Source organism: Lynx rufus, unplaced genomic scaffold (genome assembly GCF_022079265.1).
Source record: "Lynx rufus isolate CCGP_SWC_20201006 ecotype Redwood Valley unplaced genomic scaffold, mLynRuf1.p SCAF_1, whole genome shotgun sequence".
Taxonomy (NCBI): domain Eukaryota; kingdom Metazoa; phylum Chordata; class Mammalia; order Carnivora; family Felidae; genus Lynx; species Lynx rufus.
The window spans coordinates 95409868-95431020 of NW_025814823.1; positions in this window are offsets into that span (position 1 = coordinate 95409868).

A 21153-nucleotide genomic window follows, 5' to 3' on the forward strand; every position below is an offset into this window, starting at 1 on the left:
CCTATAGAGTGTTGCATACAAAACACAGAGGGACCCTAGAGAAACAGACATTGATTCTGGTCTAGTGTGATCAGAGAAGGCTTCCTGGAACGTTTTTCATTTGTGCTGGACCTTCAAGAATGTGTGGATTTCTAGAGGTAAAAATACGATGTTATCCTAGGTTTATATAATAAGTAGTGATCTACTTGGCTATAAAATAAAACATTAGGAGCTTATCTCTCCTGGATCCATAGTAGAACCATTTGGGAAGCTTTCAAAATATACTGATGCCAGAGCCCCACCCTAAACCACTAATTAAATCAGAGGTTTGGGATAGGACTCGCTGGGATAGTGTAGAAGAAAGCAGCAGAAAATAAAGCTGGTTTGGGGTTAGATTGCAGGGAATATGGAATGTGAAGCTTATTTGATTTATTACTTGGGTAATGGCAGGCCAGGGAAGGCTTTTAAACAGGACAGGGATAAAGCAATCAACTTATAAACTCTGTCCAACTCCTGGCTATCTTCTGTTTTGTTACATATTTAGAAAATATCAAGAATTCTCAGCGGAAGTAGTTTTAAATCCAGGAGCCTATCAGGATTCCCTGGGAAGGCTTTTCAATTACACTTTCTTTCTCTGGTTTTGGGATTACGCCAGAGTCTTGAAGAAGCCTGGATAGTTTCACGAGCTGGATTCAAAGACAGCCCCCCCTCCTCTGGCCTACCCTAATTTTAATACATCTGAGTAAGGGACACAGAACGTGAAGTTAGGGAACAGTCTACAAGACCACCCCCACTTTTGACACCAGTTTCAAATTTAGGGGTTCCCAAAGACCACCCTCCATTTTTTTAAGTTTATTTATTTATTTTGAGAGACAGAGAGAGATTGCAGGAGGGGCAGAGAGACAGGGAGAGAATCCCAAGCAGTCTCTGCAACATCAGGGCAGAGCCCGATGTGGGGCTTGAACCCATGAAGCATAAGATCATGACCTGAGCCTAAACCAAGAGTTGGACACTCAACCACCTGAGCCACCCAGGTGCCCCAACCCCCGTCCATTTTGATAATTCACTAGAAAGGACTCAGAGAATGGAACCGGGGTGCAGAGGCCCAAGGGCACCTGAGCTCCGGGGGTCCCAGTTGGGCCAGTTTGGGCCACTTGCCACTAGTAAATCCAAAGGCAGAGAGACAGGGATGGTGAAACAAGAAATTGATCTCACCAAGGCCGACGCTGAGAAGACAGAGGACTAATGTCCCAAGAACTAGCTCTGAAGTGCAGAAAAGACCTCTAGGTTTATGTAAGGAAAATGTGAGACAAAGGTTGATGGATCTGTGCAGCTAGGCCATAAAGGTCGGGTCAGTCATTGTCTTGGGGATCGGTTATGCTGGGTGTTGCTGGTGTCATGGCAGTCCTGATTGCTTGAGGGGTTACTTTGGGTTCCCATCATGGGGACTTTTTGCCTGTTGAGTCTTTGGTTGGAGTTAAGACATAAGCTGGAAGGAAGGATTTAATCCATTGGAAAGTACACACGGAGGTCAAAATGGAGGTAATTAAGGGAACAACTGGGTCCTCTTTCAAGAACTCACTAAAGTCTGTGATACTTACAGTTCTATTTTTTAAAAAAATTTTTAATTAAAAAAATTTTGAGAGAGAGAGTGAGAGAGCACAGTAGGGAGAAGGGTGGTGGGGGGGGGAGAGAGAGAGGGAGAGAGAGAGAGAATCCCACCAAGGAGGCTCCATGCTCAGTGCAGAGCCCAAAGTGGGGCTCGATCCCATGACCGTGGGATTATGACCTGAGCCTAAATCAAGAGTTGGATACTCAGGGGCGTCTGGGTGGCTCATTTGGTTAAGTGTCCGACTTCGGCTCAGGTCACGATCTCATGGTTTGTGGGTTCGAGTCCATGTCGGTCTCTGTGCTGACAGCTCAGATCCTGGAGTCTGCTTAGAGTTCTGTGTCTCCCTCTCTCTCTGCCCCTCTCTGGCTCTCTCTCTCTCTCTCTCTCTCTCTCTCAGAAACAAACAAACAAACAAACAAACAAACAAAAAGAGTTGGACACTCAACCAACTGAGCCACCAGGGGCCCTCTTTTTATTTTTTAAATGTTTATATATTTATTTTGAGAGAGAGAGAGGGGGGCAAAGGGAGAGGGAGAGAGAGAGAGAATGTCAAGCAGGACCCATGCTGTCAGTGCAGAGTCTGACAAGAGGCTCAATCTCACAAACCTTGAGATCATGACTTGAGGGGAAATCAAGAGCCCAACGCCTAACCGACTGAGCTCCCCAGGAGCCCTCACAGTTCTGTTTTATTCTAGTGAAAGATCACAGTCAGCTGTGTGGAGAGATGCATGAAGTCAAGTCTGGGAGAATTCCAAACGTGGAAATTCCAGCCGTCTTCTCCCAGTGGGACTCTGAGGGGAGCCTCCCTCCTGTGGCCTCCAGAGGGTGGGACAAAGACCGAATTGATTTTCTGTCTCTCTCTGTCTTCCTGCTGCCCATCCCTGATAGCACATTCTCCAGAAGTGTAGAGCAGGGGAAGTAAAGCTGCAGTTTTCTGATTAATGGATCCAGAAGGGGATTTTCAGCGAACCAAAGAAAAGTGAACAAATGTCAGAGAGGGAGGAGTTGGCCCAAGTAGCTCCAGGAATTTGTTTGTGAGCTCCTGGGATCGCATCCGAGCTACTCATGTGAATATCTGACCTTAAACAGTAAGTTTTGACGACTGAATGACAGAACAGACCACTGCTTAGATTTCAGGTTGGTCACTGGGTAGCAGACATCTAGATCCAAATAGCATCACAGAGGCTTTGAAATGGTGCTGGCAGTGGAATCACAATCTGTGGCAGGCTGATTAAAACTTGAGAATTGAGTCCAGCCACGTTGTTTGCCTCCTAAAACAAAGCTTCAACATTTTCCATAGGATTTAAGTAAGAGCTGCAGTCTTGCTGTATTCAAGATTACTTGGAGTACGCAGGTGGCTCAGTCGGTTAAGCGCCCAACTCTTGATTTCGGCTCAGGTCATGCTCTCGCAGGTTACGGGTTCAAGCCCCACGTTGGGCTCTGTGCTGACAGAGTGGAGCCTGCTTGGAATTTTCTCTCTTTCCCTCTCTCTCTGCCCTTCTTCCCTTCGTGCTCTCTCTCTCTCTCTAATAAACTTAAAAACAAAAAGATGACTTGGCACAGAAGTAGCCAGGAAAATTACAGCTCACGTAGGAGAAGACAGTATAGTTGCCGAGGCCTCGATGGTACTGATGGTGGAATTGCCAGGGATCGACTTTGAAGCGGCTGTTATAAAACGCTCCAGTACGTAAGGGTGAATACTCTCAAAAAGAATGAACAGGTAGCACATCTGAGCGAGTAGAAGATACAATTAAGAACCAAATGAAAAATTTTAAACAGAAAAATAACGATAACGGAAGTCAAAAGCTTACGTGTTGGCAAAATAGCAGAAGGGAGATGGCAGGGAAATCAGCGGACTGGAAGATGGAGAAAATCACCCATTTGGAACAACAGAGAGAAATGCTCTCTGTTAAAGATTTTTTTTTGTTGATGTCCATTTATTTTTGAGAGAGACACAGCATGAGCGGGGGAGGGGCAGAGAGAGAGGGAGACACAGAATCTGAGGCAGGCTCCAGGCCCTGAGCTGTCAGCACAGAGCCTGACCCGGGGCTTGAACCTACAAACTGTGAGATCATGACCTGAGCCAAAGCCCGACGCTTAAAGGACTGAGCCACCCAGGTGCCCTGAGAAATGCTATTAAGAAAAGAGAAAAAGAACAGAGTCTCAGAGAACTGTGGAAGGAAGAATCCTACAGTCTGATTTAATCTAAACCACACGTTTTATTAAAAATTTGAGGGGCGCCTGGGTGGCGCAGTCGGTTAAGCGTCCGACTTCAGCCAGGTCGCGATCTCGCGGTCCGTGAGTTCGAGCCCCGCGTCGGGCTCTGGGCTGATGGCTCAGAGCCTGGAGCCTGCTTCCGATTCTGTGTCTCCCTCTCTCTCTGTGCCTCCCCCGTTCATGCTCTGTCTCTCTCTGTCCCAAAAATAAATAAACGTTGAAAAAAAAAATTAAAAAAAAAATTGACAGAAAAAGGATAGAACATGTAAATGCAAAATATAAAACCATGTAGTATTTTGAAGAAAACATTAGCAGTCTTTAGGAATTGGGGTTAGAGAGTTCTTAGGCACGATACCGGAAGCAGATCCCTAAAATAAAAAAAAAAAATAGTGATAAATTGAAGTTGATCAAACTTAAAAATGTTCTTGATAAATAAACAGTGTTAAGAGTATGAAAAGACAGGCTACAGACTGAGAGGAAGTATTTGCACATCACATACCCGACGAACAGCTTGTACAGAGTATATAAAGAACACTCCAAGCTCAACAGTAAGAAAACAAACAACCCAGCTTAAAAGTGGGTCTGAGAGTTGAACAGACACTTCACTGAAGAGGAAATACGGGTGGTAAGTAAGCACATGAAAAGATATGCAACATCATTCACCACTGGGGAAACGCAAATTCAAATCAATGCACACCGGCTACGGTGACCAAACTCAAGAAAAATACTGATAGCAAGTGCTGGTGAGGATGTGAAGTAACCAGAATACAAAAGGGTCCAGCTGCTGTTTTAGCACTTCCTCGTGACGTTGAACATATACTTACCATGTGACCCAGAAAGCCTTTCCCTAAGCTAATTTCTCAGGTGGACTGTAAGCTTATGTTCACGCAAGAACCTATATGTGAATATTTATAGAAGCTCTCTTTGTAATCACGAATAACTGGAAACAACCCAAATGTCCTTCAGTGGGTGAACGGATAAAGACACCGTGGTGCCTTCACATGATGGGACACTAAATACCTCAGCAGGAAACAGGAAGAGAGACAGTTGATGTACACAACACCTTGGATGAATTTCAAAGGCACCTTGCTTGGTGAAAAAAGTGAGTCTCAAAAGGTTACCCACTATATGATTCCATTTTTATGACAGTCTTGAAAAGACAGCCCTACAGTGACAGAGGACAGGACAGTGGTATGTGTATATTGCGTGGAGAGAGTTTAGTGTATAAAAGGATAGAAGGGACAGGTGTTGGGGGTGATGGGATTCTTCTGTGTCCTGTGCTTTTTCCATGCTTTCACCAGATGGGGTAGGTCAGCCTCAATGATGATTCCATAGTCAGGGCTTGTATTAGAAGTAGGGCATAGATTTTCCTTTCTTGGCTTCCAAAAATTAGATAAATGGAGAAAAACCCACAGCCTTCTGGAAAAAATGACCTTTGTCTGTTAGGGTGATACTGTCTGTGATATCTTAGGATAGGGGTTGTCGACCTATAGCCCTCAGGCCACATCCTGCATTGCACCTGTCTTTGTAACAGCCTGAGAACTGTGTGGCTTTTACACATTTCAATGGCAGATAAATATCAAAACAAAAACATTTCATAGCACACGAGAAGTCTATGACATTCAAATTTCAGTGCCCGTAAATAAAGTTTTATTGGCACACAGCCATGTTCACTCATTTACATATTGTTTATGGCTGCTTTTGAGCTATTACTGCAGAGTTAAGTATTTGCAACTGAGACCGTATGGCACACAAGCCTGAACTATTTACTATGTGGCCCTTTACGGAAAAAGTTTGCTGACGGTTGTTTTAGAATATTCCTTAGATAATGTGCTTATTTTTTATTTCAAAGCAGAACCCTAAGTAGATCAAGATTTATTTGTACTTTGGTTCCATGAATACATTTTGACAGCTTTTTTTGAAAATTAATTTTTCTGGACGAGGTTTACCTTAAAAAACTCTCATCATATTTCAGATATTGTTCCTTCCCCCCCCCTTTTTTTTCTCCTTCAAGATTTCAGATCTGATATTTGATCAAGGAAAGAAAGTTAAAAGGTGCCCCCTTGCCGACACCAAAAGATGGGGAAACCATTGTCATTTTTATTATCTGTGTGCTGCTTATGGAATCTTGTGTTAGGGGTTAATTATAGCACCTCATTCTTGGGTGATGGCTTGTGAAACCAGCAGTTATCAGAGATAAACACTGAAGAGTCTGATTTACTTGTTCATGAGCATACCATAAAATCTTCAGTTAAATCACATTTTATGACTATGGCCTCCAAGTTTTTAAATATAGCCTTTTGATCACTTCATAGTTGTTAAGGCTGACTTTCTTTTTCCTGTTTGGCAGTGAGTAATTTATAACGTCTGTTAAGTGAACAATATTTACCAAGTGCTATCAAACAAGATAAAGATATATTTCACTGTGTCTTTATAGCAGTGTAGATAGCTCGAGAAAATATATGCCCTACTTATGATTTCACTACATGACATTAGAATCCTATGAAGTGTAAATCTGAAACAATTTTACTCTCTTACCTCTATTTATTCCTTGCTTACTGTGTTTCTACACACATTTGGCCATTTTGGATGTCTTCTTTGAAGAGGAAAATAAAATGATGCCTCAAAATATGGTTTTCCTTAAAAGCAGCCCAAATAACTATATTCCATGTCTTGGGGGTTTTATGCGCCAGTCACATGGAATATATTGAATCATGCCGTGACTTCTGTCCACAGTGTCTAAGACCATGTAACATGGTAACTTGGACAATAACTTGTGTATTCATGGAAGTTTCCTAATTAAATGTAATAATGGCTCCAGAATGTATGGCAAAAATAGTAAAATATCAATGATAACGGATGGTTTCCCCAACATGTGCATGATCTCAGTCGATTGTAATAGCACAATTTGAAATATCCTGCAGAAGAGGAAGAGGAGGCCCAAATGGGCGAACCACTTCCCCCAAGGACACCATTTCTGAGGTGTAGACGGAGGACTAGAACACGGATATTCTAATTCGTAGGTCAGAGATTGCTCAGCTATACTGTGCTTGCTACTTTATTCCTTACTGAATAAAAGATCGCTTTGTCCTATACATGGTAACGTTCTTTCTAAACTAAGGGATGACTTGTATATATGGAGTCAGGAGCGCAATTATTTGGGCTAAGAGTTCCTATTCCCTTCGCCCCTCTCCTACAAGGTCTCTAGGTCTCCGCTGTATAATGGAGTTGATTTATATATAATTTGCTGTCTGAATTTGGTAGAAAAAATATTAAAGGAAAGTGTTCTATGGAGACTGGGAACATGTAACCCCCATTGTGGAGTCAGAACAAATTGCTTTGGGGGTTTTTGTTGATGCCGTGTGGTTACGACTGTTTCTATATTGATCTTTTCAGTACCACTAAACCTCATACGGTATGAACACCACTGAAGTTTTGCTGAACACGGGAGGCGGGTTATGCTTTTACAAGTGACTCATGTAATTAACCGCATAGAATCTATTGAGGTGGCAAATGTAATTTCTCACCTAACGCTTGGCAAATATTAGATAAACGGGGCAGCATCTGTGACCTCAGATCTAGATTACATTAGCAGTTGTTTTAAACATACCAACTCAGCTGTGGGTGCATAAAACCAACCACGCTTTCCCTCTGCTCTTTCTGGGAGGCCAAATTTCTGATCCTGGGTGTGTTCCTTGATGCCTATGGCTGTGGATGCCTATGGATAAGGTATGTGTGTTGGGGAGAAGCCTTGTACTCAACCATCCTCAAAATGGTGGTCTTCCATTTCTCTTGCTGTTGACTTGTGTATTTGCCCTTTTGCTCATTCTTCTGTGACCCACCTTTCTTTGCTTTATGGGACCCTGAAGACTCCAGTGGACACACTGCCTTATTATCTACCTTATCATCTGCGTATTGCAATGAGCCCTTATTACTGGTTTTGCAAAGGGAAAGATAATTGACTTTGCTTCCTTGAAACTCACCCCCTCTCTGTCTCACCATGTTCGATAGGTCAGTTTCCACTTTGACCTCCACATTTTTCTTTTTTTTTAAATAAAAATTGTGTATTTAAGGTGTATAACATGATATATGTAGTGAAAGGCTTATTCTTGTCAAGCTAATGAATATATCTCCTTGCACATCAGGTTTTTTTTTTTTTTGGTATTGAGATCTACTCACTTAGCATATTTCCAGTGTTTGCTACAGTTTTATTATTTATTTATTAAAAAAATTAAAAAAAACAATTTTTTAAAATACTGATTTATTTTTGAGAGAGAAAGAAACAGAACATGTGCAGGGGAGGGGCAGAGAGAGAGGGTGACACAGAATCTGAAACAGACTCCAGGTTCTAAGCCGTTGGTACAGACCCTCATGCAGGACTCGAACTCCTGAACCTCGAGACCGTGACCTGAGCGACTGAAGTCAGTCGCTTAACCGGCTGAGCCACCCATGTGCCCCTTGATATAGTTTTATTAACTGTAGCCATCATGGGTGTACGTGAGATCTCTAGATGTATTCATTCTATGTAGCTGCAACTTTGTACCTTTTGACCAATATCTCCCCATTTCCTCCACCTCCCCAACTCCTGGTAACCAACATTCTACTCTGTGCTTCTATGTATGCAACAATTTTTTTTTTCTTAAAGATTCCACCTGTAAGTGAGATCTTACAGTATTTCTCGTCCTCTGTCTGGCTTGCTTCATTAATGTCCTCCAGGTTCATCCATGTTATTGCAAATGGCAACATTTCTTTCTTGTGGCTGAGTAATATTCCATTGCATATGTGTACCACATTTTCTTTATCCACTCATTCATTGACAGACACGTAGTTTGTTTCCATATTTTGCTATTATGAATAATCCTGCAACAAACATGGGAAGGGAGAAAGCATTCCAAGATACTGATTTCATTTCTTCCTGGTAAATGCCCCGAAGTGAGCTGGCTGGATCACAGGGCCAGTTCTATTTTTAGTCTTTTGAGGGATCTCCCTTACTGTTTTTCATGATGGCTAATGCACTTTACATTCCCATTAACAGTGTACAAGGGTTGCCTTTTCCTCCACGTCCTCACCAACGCTTGTTATCTTTTGTCTTTTTGTTGTTGGCCTTTCTGACAGGTGTGAAGTGCTATCTCCTTGTCGTTTTGATTTGCATTTCTCCGATGACTAGTGGTATTGATCATCTTTTCATATATCTGTTGGCCACTTGTCTTTTTTCTTTTGAGAAATGTCTGTTCAGATCCTTTGTCCATTTTTTAATTGGGTAATTCGTTTTCCTGCCATTGATTTGAGTTCTTTATGCATTTTGGACATAAACCCCTTATCGGATGTATGGTTTGTACATATTTTCTTCTGTTCCATATGTAGTCTCTTCACTCTGTTGGTTGTTTACTTTAACGTGCAGCTTTTTTGCTAGTTGAAAGCCCATTTGTCTGTTTTTGTTCTTTGTTACCTATGCTTTTGTGCTCATGTCCAAAAAATGATTGCCCAGACCAACGTCAAGAAGTGTTTTCCCCTACGTTTTCTTCTAATGGTTTTATGAGTTCAGGTCTTACATTTTTACGTATTTATTTATTTATTAAAAAAGATTTTTTAATGTTTATTTATTTTGAGAGACAGAGAGAGACAGAGCATGAGTAGGGGAGGGGCATAGAGAGAGGGAGATGCAGAATCCAAAGCAGGTTCCAGGCTCTGAGCTGTCAGCACAGAGCCCAACTCGGGGCTCCAACTCATGAACAGGGAGATCATGACCTGAGCCAAAGTTGGACGCTTAACCAACTAAGCCACCCAGGCGCCCCAGGCCTTACACTTAAAAAAAAAAAAAGTTTATTTATTTAATTTTGAGAGAGCGAGAGGAGAGAACGAGTGGGGGAGGGGCAGAGAGAGAGGGAGACAGAATCACAAGCAGGCCCCACGCTGTCGTGCAGAGCTCAATGCGGGGCTCAAACCCATGAACCATGAGACCATAACCTGAGCAGAAACCAAGAGCCGGACACTCAACCAACTGAGCCACCCAGGCACCTCTCAGGCCTTACATTTAAGTCTTTAATCCTTTGAGTGGATTTTTGTATATGGAGTGAGATAAATGTTCAATTTCCTTCTTTTGTGTGTGGAAAACAATTTTCCCAACACTATTTATTGAAGAGACTGTCCTTTCCCTGTTGCGTGTTTCTTGGCAACTTTGGTAAAGATCAATTGACCAGAAATGTATGGATTTATTGGGTTCTTTATTGTGCTCTATTGCTTTATATATATCTGTATTTTATGCCAATTTCATGCAGTTTTAAGTACTATAGGTTTGCAGTAGATTTTGAAGGCAGGTAGCATGATGCCTCCAACTTTGTCTTTTTTGCTCAAGATTGCTTTGGCTATTTGCAGTCTTTCATGGTTCCATATAAAGTTCAGGACTTTTTTTTTCTATTTCTGTGAAAAATGCATTGGAATCTTAATAGGGATTATATTGAGTCTATAGACAGTTTTGGGTAGTATGGATATTTTAACAATATTATTTCTTCTAATCCATTAATATGGGTTATCTTCAGTTTTTATGTGTCTTCTTCAGTTTCTTTCATCAGTTTCTTTCTTTCATGACCTGAGTTTTCTAGTTTTTGGTGTACAGATTTTTCAACCTCCTGGGTTAAATTTAATTCCTAAGCACTTGTTGTTTTTGGATGCTACAGTTTTGTAAATGGAATTGTTCTCTTAATTTCTTTTTTGTATAGTTTGTTGCCAGTGTATAGAAATGCACCGATTTTTGCATGTTGATCTTGTATCCTGCAAATTACTGAATTTTTTTTCATGTTTATTTATTTTGGAGAGAGAGAGAGACAGAGACAGAGACAGACTGTTAGCAAGGGAGGGACAGAGAGAGGGAGACGCAGAATCCAAAGCAGGCTCCAGTCTCTGAACTGTCAGCACAGAGCCCGACGCAGGGCTCGAACTCACAAGCCATGAGATCATGACCTGAGCCAAAGTCGGACATGTAACGGACTGAGCCAGTCAGGTGTGCCAATCAACTTTAGTGAGTTTGTTCACTATTTCTAATACTTTTTTGGTGGAAGCTTTATGCTTTCCTGTTTATATAAGATCATATAATTGCAGACAGTTTTACTGCTTCCTTTCCAGTTGGGATGTCTTTTTATTTCTTTTTATTGCCTAATTGCTTTGGCTAGGACTTCCAGTACTCTGTTGAATAGATGTAGTCAGAATGGACATCCTTATCTTCCTCCTGATTTCAGTGGAAAGACTTCTTGATATGTTGCATTTCCATTTTCATTTGTCTCAAGATACTTTTTGATCCCCCTTTTGATTACGTCTTTGACCTACTGGTAGTTTAGGAGTGTTTTTTTTTTTTTTAATTTTTACACATTTGTGGATTTCATTGTTTTCCCCCTGTTATTGATTTCTACTTCACACCATTGTGGTGCGGAAAGATACTTGATATGATTTCAGTTTTCTTAAATTTGATAAGATTCGTTTTGTGGCTTCACCTATGATCCATCCTGGGGAATATTCCACGTGTACTTGAAAAAGATGGGTATTCTGTTGCAGTTGCATGGAATGTTCTATATATGTCTGTTGGGCCCATTTGCTCTGTAGTGCTGCTCAAGTCCACCGTTTCCTTACTGATTTTGTGTCTGGATGATCTATCCAGTGTTGGAAGTGGGTTGCTGAAGTCTTCTTCTATTATTGTATTCCTCCCTTATTTTCTGTTAAGAATGGCTCTGTATCTTTAGATACTCTGATGCATTATTCTTTTAATGAAATATATATTAAGGTTCTACCATGTGTCTGATAATACTTTAGGTTCTTGGGATGCATTGAAGAACAAAGCATAAAAACACAGATCCACTCTCAAGTAGAGTTTATGTTCTGGTGGGAAAGTGGGCCTTGGCGGGGAATTGGAGAAAGAGATGATAAGCCCCAGACAAAAATTAGCAAGTATGTTATGTAGCATATTAAAATGAAGGGAGGGGCGGCCATGCTGATATCAGGGGGACGAGCTTTCTAGACAGAGGTAGCGGCATCCTAGCTTGAGGCATGCTTGGTGTGTTTGCAAAATAGCACGCAGGCTTGTGTGGTGGAGTGAGTATGTGAAGGAGAGTAGGGGACAAGGAAGAGATAGAAGGTGTACAGAGAAGGTGTACAAATCAGGTATGGCTCACAGGCCATCGTAAACCTCCCACTTCTACTCTGAGTGAGAAGGGAACCATTAGCTCATTTCAACTTGAAAAGGACGTGATCAGATTTACATGTCCCCAGCCATGTTGAATCTACCGATGAGCCTTTCGAAGGCTTTCTTTATTTTTGTCACAGCATTTTTGATCTCTAGCCTTTCCTTTTGATTCTTTCTTGATGTTTCCATCTCTGTGCTTCCATTATTCATTTCATCTTGTATGGTGTCCATTTTTTTTTTTTTTTTCTGATTAGGGCCCTTGGCATATTAATCATGGTTATTTAAAATTCCTAATCTGATCATTCCAGTACTTTGGTCATATCTGAGTCTGGTTCTAATGCTTGCTCTGACTCCTCAGGCTGTGTTTTGTTTGTTTGTTTGTTTTGTTTTGCCTTGCCTTTTAGCATATTTTGTGATTTTTAAATTTTTTTTAATGCTTTGTTTATTTTTGAGAGCGAGAGACAGAGTGTGAGTGGGGGAGGGGCAGAGAGAGAGAGGGAGACACAGAATTCGAAGCAGGCCCCAGGCTCTGAGCTGTCAGCACAGAGCCTGATACGGGGCTCGAACCCATGAACCATGAGATCATGACCTGAGCCGAAGTCTGATGCTTAACCAACGAGCCACCCAGGCGCCCCAACATATTTTGTGATTTTTTAAAAAAAAAGTTTATTTATTTATTTATTTTGAGAGAGTGAGAGAAAGAGAGAAGGGGGTAGGGCAGAGAGAGAGGGAGAGAGAGAGAGAGAGAGAGAGAGAGAGAGAGAGAGAGAGAATCCCAAGCAGGCTGTGCATTGTCAGTGCAGAGCCTGATGTGGGGCTCGACCCCAAGAACTGTGAGATCATGACCTGAGCTGCAACCAAGAGTAGGATGCTTAACCTGACTGAGCCACCCAGGTGCAACCTGTAATTTTTTGGAGAGCTAGATGTGATCTGGCTAGGAGTTAGGCTGTATTTATTGTTCACTGTGAGGATGGTGTCACAGGTTACAATTTCCCCCAGTGTGGTTGGTTTTGTCTTCTTCGCCTTGGGGTAATCTAGAGATACCTTGCATCCAGCCTGTGTCTTGATGTTCTTTTAGCTGTGATCTTGTGTTATGATAAAGAAGGCCTGTTGATGTGGTAGAAAGATGTGGAACGGAAGAAAGCAGTCCCAGGAGTCTCAGGCTGAGAATCCCCGAACTGGGTACTTCCCTTCTCCCTGGTCAGTTAAGTTGTGGTAGAACTTTCCTTTGAGGGAAGGCCTTATGAAGAAGGGTGAAGTCTGGATGGCTCACTTGGTTAGGCATCCAACTCTTGGTTTCTGCTCGGGTCAGGGCCTCACTGTTTCTGAGATTGAACCCCGCTTTGAGCTCTGCTTGGGATTCTCCCTCTCCCTGTCTGTCTGCCCCTCCCCTGCTCTCTCTCTTTCTCTCTCTCAAAATAAATATATAAACATTAAAAAAAAAAGAAAGGTGAAGAAAGAAGTAAAGAGTTGAAAAGAAATTGCCCACTTTGGTCTCACTGAAAGACAACATTTTTTTCAAGTTGATTGAGCCAAACCCAGAGAGGTTTCATGGCCATTTTCTCTTTCTCCCACATTTCTCATCCACTCTGCCAGGAAATGTAGACTCCTCCTTGAAATATTTCTAGAATTCAGCCATCTCTTACTAGCTGTGCCTCTCTCACTACAGAACATGTCTCCAACCTCACTTACCCACATTATTGCCATGACTTCTCCCCTTTTCTCCCTTCTATTTTTATTTTATTTTTAATGTTTTAATTTATTTTTGAGAGAGAAAAATGGAGCACAAGAGGGGAAGGGGCAGAGAGAGAGGGAGACACAGAATCTGAGGCAGGCTCCAGGCTCTGAGCTGTCAGCGCAGAGCCCTGTGTGGGGCTTGAACTCGTGAACTGCGAGATCATGACCTGAGCCGAAGTCGGATGCTTAACCGACTGAACCACCCAGGTGCCCGTCTTGCTTCTAAACAGAATTCTTAGACTCCAAACCCTCCCATCTCATAAAAGCCCAGAAGGTACTGTGAACTATGGCCCTGTCCTGTCTTCCTCATTTCTCTCCTTTCCTTTCCACCTCACTCTGTCATTTCCAACCTGCCCCAAGGGCTTTCCCTCTGTGTCCTAAACTATGCCACATATGCCTCAACCTCAGAGCCTTGTTGCTTGCCAGCCCATCTTCCTGGAATGTTTTTCATCTGTAAATATTCATGGTCAATTGCTTCTCTGCTCAAATATGGCCTTGCTGACGAGGACTTCCTTGACCACTCTTTTAAAAATCAATCTCTCAGGGCGCCTGGGTGACTCAGTCAGTTAAGTGTCTGCCTTTTGATTTTGGCTTAGATTGTGGTGGCACGATTCATGAGATCGAGGCCCGAGTTGGGCTCCACTCTGTGAGTGGAGCCTGCTTGGGATTCACTCTTTCTCCCTCTCTCTCTGTTCTTCCCCTGCACGTGCTCTCTCTCTTAAAATAAATAAATAAACATTAAAAAATCAACCGTGCCTGGGTGGCTCAGTTGGTTGAGTGTCTGACTCTTGGTTTCGGCTTAAGTCACGATCTCACCGCTTGTGAGTTTGAGCTCCATGATGGGCTCTGTGCTGACAGCTCAGAGCCTGAAGCCTGCTTCAAATTCTTTGTCTCCTCTCATGCTCATGCTCTGTCTGTCTCTCTTTCTTTCAAAAATAAAATAAACATAGAAACAAATTAAAAAAAATCAATCTCTCATCTCTCTTTTTTCCTTCTTACTGGGCTTTACTTTTCTTAGCACTTAGTACTACTTGGCATAATGTGTGTGTGTGTGTGTGTGTGTGTGTGTGTGTGTGTATTATCAGACTTTTCTTACTAGAATGTCTATTTGACAAAAGAAGTCTGTTTACTACTGTATTAGTGACACAGTAGCCTGTTGATAAATATAAATATTTGCCCAGTGACTGCCTGACCAGCTGAAGAATTTACATACTTCTTCTCAGAGGCGTTGGTAGTTGGCCACTGGTACTCCATATTCTGAAACTGTGAAACAGTCTTAGTCTGAGTTCCTTCCAACGCAGAATCTCGGACAAAGACCGTGTATAGGTAACCTACTTGGAATGAGATCTTGGGGGCAAGAGTGAGGGATGGGGGGGCTAAGTGGTGAAGGAGAGAAAGCCATTATAAGGGTGATTTAACCACTGTTGCCAGCATCTCATGGTATGGTCCCACAGAACCTTCTGAGTAAGGTCCCTCTCCAACTGGTTCCGGGCGGTCTCCTGGGGTGTTAACTTTCCTGGACTTCTAGGCTGCTTTCGTTCGAGTGCCAAGTGAGTGCCAAGCAGGAAACCTAGAGTTCTGCACGATGGCGTCAGACACACTCTGAGGTGGGAAGCCAGAAGCTCATGGCATGGGCCAAAGTGGGGTGCTGTCGCGTTACGCACGCACAAACTTGGTTGAAGCTCGGAACTCGTTGCTGCAGCGGTGGATGGAATAAGAGGTAAGGCCAGGAGGGTTTGAAGTGACCCCCAAGAAGCCTTCACTACCGGCCACTCTCTCGAATCCACCATGCTCCACAACATGTCCCTTAGATGTGGTGATCGGGCACAACGTTGACAGAGGCTTAAAACGGGAAATGACTATAGTCTCTGCTTCTTTGCTCTCATTCTACTCTTCACCAGCATTTTGCTGGGCTAAGTTGCTCATCTGCGGGATGGACCCAGAACTTTCTCCGTGTGGGTGTGAGGCCTTAGTGGCCTTGGCCTTGTCAGGCTTGGCCGGCTGTGATCACTCACATGCCCATGCACTGTGATTGCCAGATAAGGCTTCTAGAACACTACCTTTGTTGCCTTCCCTATCCCAGCTTAAAACCAGTTCCCCATATTTTAGGCTTTATTTCAGGAAATAAAGAAGGTGAAGGGGCAGCAGGTAAATGGGTATGTTTTCCTCTTGTGAGGATGGGTAAAGCATGACAGGGACGATCTCAAGCTTCTGATTGTGTTGGGTCTAAGAACATCCCACGGGCCAAACCCGGTCACATGGCCAGGTTGCAAATCTGAGTCTGGGAAAGTAGAGACTGCCCGCCACGAGGACCAGCGTGGATGTGATGTACAATACAACTTAAGAGGAGTGACGACTTGTGACCAACAGTTCGATCTCCCACAGGGAGCAAAACAGTAAAGGAGAGAAATTCACTGTGACAATCTGTTCCTCAGTTGGCCACTGCTGCGAGCGGTTGGTGTGAAATTCTACAGGGCCTCCTGAGAGCTGGACGGAAGGTGCCTGGGAACCATCTGTGGAGGGGTAAAAAAGGGAAAGGGTCTGTCTGAAGGTAGTTCTGGGTTGCACATGTGTGAGGGCTGGCCGAGCTCCTGGGGCTGCTTCATGCCATGGTGTCACAGGAAGTAGGAGGACGGCGGGACGGCCGTGTAAAAATATGCTGCCAGTTTCTGATTGCAAAGAGTGCAAGACTGTGTGCAACTTGGCAAAGAAAGAAGATTTTATTTTATTTTATTTTATTTTATTTTATTTTATTTTTTTAACGTTTATTTATTTTTGAGACAGAGAGAGACAGAGCATGAACAGGGGAGGGGCAGAGAGAGAGGGAGACACAGAATCCGAAACAGGCTCCAGGCTCTGAGCTGTCAGCACAGAGCCCGACGTGGGGCTCGAACTCACAGACCGTGAGATCATGACTAGAGCCGAAGTCAGACGCTTAACCGACCAAGCCACCCAGGTGCCCCAAGAAAGAAGATTTTAAACGTACAGGGGGTTCGGGTACAACCTCTGTCTTACCTCCCACGCCACTGTCTCTTTTCTTGCTGGAACTCATCTTGCCTGACCCCCAGCACCACATACCAGTGAGTGCTTAATTCTGCGTCTCATTGCAGTAGAGTCTTGATCTTAATGATGCTTTTTTCGACTATATTAAACGTTGGTTGCTTGAGGCTTTGGGTGTTACCACATAGATACTCACATTGTGAGAAGGGACATGATGCTATGTGTGTTTCTGATCCAGATGGAAGAGCGGGGATTCAATTTACAGTCCTGCCCAGAACAACTAAAAATACACGTGCAATCTATCAGACATCAGGGTAGCAAGCAATGAAAGACAGATGAAAGAAACCTTATAATGGCCCCAGCTCACTGCCTGTATTGTTGACCAGACACAGTACAGACCAGGGGAATAGAGGTAGAGCCTGGTAGTTTCCTTGATTTGAGGAGACCCAGCTGGAAGTCCAGGGAGGCCAAAGCAGGTAGAGTTTGCAAGGCAGAGTACCTCGGAGGGGAGCACTACACAGAAAGAGATCTTTTGGGGAACAGTGGAAAATCCAACTTGAGCCTTCAGTTGACTCTCAGTCAGTGCCTGCCTGGGAAAGAGCCGTAGGAAAGGCGGAGGGGGGAAAATCTCTGGTGCTTACATGGGGCAGGGTTTCTAACTCCCGTTGCCGCTAGATGGAGCCGAAAATCTCATCATCCATGGGGCTTCAAGGGTGAGTACTTAGAAGGGTTTTGTCTCAGTAGGGGAACAAAAATGGTTTTTGACTAAACACTCATCTATCTGGTCCTGTCCAGCAAAGCTCAAAAAGCAAGACCTGAAAGGGTCAAACTGTTACCAAGTAGCTTAACTTGATCCCAGAACAAAGTTCAAGAATATTTATGGGAAAACAGCTGTTTTCCAACGCCTAAAACCATGAAATTCACAAGTCATAGCAGCCAATCAAAAGTCACCAGGTAAGCAAAGAGGCAAGAACATGCAACCCATCATAAGAAGAAAAGTCCGTCCAAACGGACTCAGACACGGAACAGTTGATGGACACACTAGATCGACGTTCCCGTCCTGTAGTCCCTGTGTTCAGAAGCTAAGTTCAGGCATAGAAGATACTTCACAAGACCAAAGTTGAATTTCCCAGTGAAAACTAGAAGGTGCATGTTGAAAAATAGACCAGATCAAGATCAATGGAAGATAAATATCATGGAAGAGAAGATGAGTCCGCTTGAACAGTCAGAGTGAGACGTGTCCCCATGAACAGTTTTCCCTGGAAGGTAGATTTCCATGAACTCCTTCTAGTGCGTACATTGGTGACTAGTCCATCGTGGAGAAGCCACAACCATGATGTCTCTGCCAAGGTCTGGATTTCAGCCCTAGTGGTTGTGGTTGCTATTCGTGTTTTATTTACACTTCTCCGTACTTATTAGCCAGGACCTCATTGCTTCCATCCTCTGTTTTAAGCGTTCATTTTTTACAAAAATGTTTATCTTATTTATTTTGAAAGAGAGTATGAGTATAAGTGGGGGAGGGGCAGAGAGAGAGAGGAAGAGAGAGAGAATCCCAAGCAGGCTCCGTGCTCAGCGTGGAGCCCCATGAGGGCCTCAATCTCATGACCGTGAGATCATGACCTGAGCCAATATCAAGAGCCAGATGCTTAACTGACTGAGCCACCCAGACACCCCTAGTTAATCATTCTTAATATTAAACTTCCCTGTTCGATTACTAATGACTTCTCATTATACCTTGACTAATACACTTTCCAGTCGTTCGGCGAGATGAGTATTACCAAATAAAGGTGTCATAAGAAAATAAAACTACAAAACAATATCCCTCATGAGCACAGATGCAAAAATTCTCAATAAAATTTTAAGAAATCGAATTCAGTATGTAAAAAGAGGTACATTATGAGTAGTAGGAATGTAAGATTTTGGTTCACCACTCAAAAATCAGTGAATGTAGGGGTGCCTGGGTGGCTCAGTTGGTTAAGTGTCCGACTTCAGCTTGGGTCATGATCTCGTGGTTCGTGAGTTTGAGACCCGCGTCAGGCTCTGTGCTGACAGCTCAGAGCCTGGAGCCTGCTTCAGATTCTGTGTCTCCCTCTCTCTCTGCCCCTCCCCTGCTCACGCTCTGTCTCTCTCTGTCTCTCAAAAATAAATAAACGTTAAAAAAAAAACACAAAAGAGCACAAGAAAACTCTTTAGAGTGTTGGATGTTCATTATCTTAATTGTAGCCAAGGTTTCACAGATGTACCCATATATTAAATCTTATCAACTTATACACTTACGTATGTAAAGGGTTTTTGTTTTTTGGTTTTGTAGTTCAATTATATCTTAAACCTACTTTAAAAAATTTTTTTTACATTTGTTTATTTTTGAGAAACAGAGTGAGACAAAGCATGAGTGGGGGAGGGGCAGAGAGAGAAGGAGACAGAATCTGAAGCAGGCTCCAGGCTCTGAGCAAGATGTCAGCACAGAGTCTGATGCGGGGCTCGAACCCACAAACTGTGAGATCATGACTTGAGCCGAACTCGGACGCTGAACTGACTGAGCCACCCCAGTGCCCCATTAATAAACCTACTTTTATTTTTTAAAAAAAAAAATTTTTTTTCAACGTTTATTTATTTTTGGGACAGAGAGAGGCAGAGCATGAACGGGCGAGGGGCAGAGAGAGAGGGAGACACAGAATCGGAAACAGGCTCCAGGCTCTGAGCCATCAGCCCAGAGCCCGACGCGGGGCTCGAACTCACCAACCGCGAGATCGTGACCTGGCTGAAGTCGGACGCTTAACCGACTGCGCCACCCAGGCGCCCCTAAACCTACTTTTAAAAAGTGCATAAAGAAGTCTTTACAGGGGCATCTTGCGTGACTCAGTCAGTTGAGCGTCTGACTCTTGGTTTCAGCTCAGGTCATGATCTCATGCTTTGTGAGGTCGAGCCCAGTGTAGGGCTCTGCACTGACAGTGCAGAGCCTACTGAAGATTTTCTCTCTCTGCCCACCCCTCCCCCAAAGTAAATAAACATTAAAAAAAAGTCTTTACAAAGAAATGTCTAAGAGGCAGAGAAATTTCTGAAGATAGAAAGGAAATCTGGGCATAGGTGTGGAGATCTGTGGAGAACGGAGACAGAAGTTGCCCTGTCTTTGGGTTATCTCCTTTTATGTCTAACAGCAACGTGGCTAGTCCTTGCCTACTGTCATAGATCTCTTCTAGACTTCTCTTTTTATCTCCTCGCTTGTACTCATGAAAGAAAAAGTGTTTCTGGACAGACTTACGATTAGATGAAAGATATGGATAGGTGTCTTCCTGATGGAGACCGATGTATTACTTCTGTCCTTGTCCTTGAAAATCTACTGTGTACACGCTGCAGTCAATAGGAACACAAAATACTTTAGAGATTGACTCCAGGAGGAGAATGCATGAAATGGATCATAAATACAGGCCTCAGACTTATTTTCTTTTAATTCCTCCCTCCATCTTTCCATTCTTTGGTTCTTCTCTCCTTCTCTTTCTTCATGTCTTCCATCTTGTTTCCTTTATTTCTTTTGGGTTGGCTTCATTAGTTTTTCTACCTGCACACTCAGAAATCATTGTCAGATTGGGGAATGAGGCAATGCAAAGTTGGATAGCTGGTTTTGTTGTTGTAGTTGTTGTTTATTTATCTATTTTGAGAGAGCCTGAGTGAGAGGGGGAGCAGAGAGAGAGAGAGAGAGAGAGAGAGAGAGAGAGAATCCCAAGCAGGCTCCACGCTGTCAACATAGCAATGTGGGGCTCGATCCCACGAACCATGAGATGAATCATGACTTGAGCTGAGATCAAGAGTTGGACGCTTAACCTACAGAGCCACCCAGGTGCCCAGGTTTTTAAATTACTTCTTATAAAAATATGTTTTGTTCTTGGGTGGAATCTTCTCAGCCATAGCAAATTCGTTAATGCAGACGGTTTTAGGTTGATAAACTCAAGGTAAGTGCTCATTGTCGAAGGAAGATGGGATCTCTGCGTAAAAAGACAAAGAATAATTATAATGGATGTAAGTGTATGATTTCAAGTTCCAGATGTTTGCTTTTCACAGTGGGTTTAAAAGAAAAATGAACCCCAACCAACACCTTCCATAAGTCTTAGCTTATGCAGAGAAAGTGACTTTACTGAAAACTAATCAGAAAGAGAATACTGAATATAGCCCGAACCAGCTCTAGGAAATCTGAACTTGAAATTAACTTAAAATTCCATTACGGTATTAACACTGAGTGTCTTTGTAGCACGGTATTGCCCAGAGCTTCCTAATCATCTGAGCTATGCCCTTTCCTCACTTTTCAAATCCCATGTGCTCACTGTCCAGTTCCAAGAATCTTTTTAGGAACTCATGTTCCATTTTACCGACGCTATTCGGATATGGCAGAGAGCGAGAAAAAAATCTTAGCCTCTTGAGTTATTTCTCAGGAGGAGCC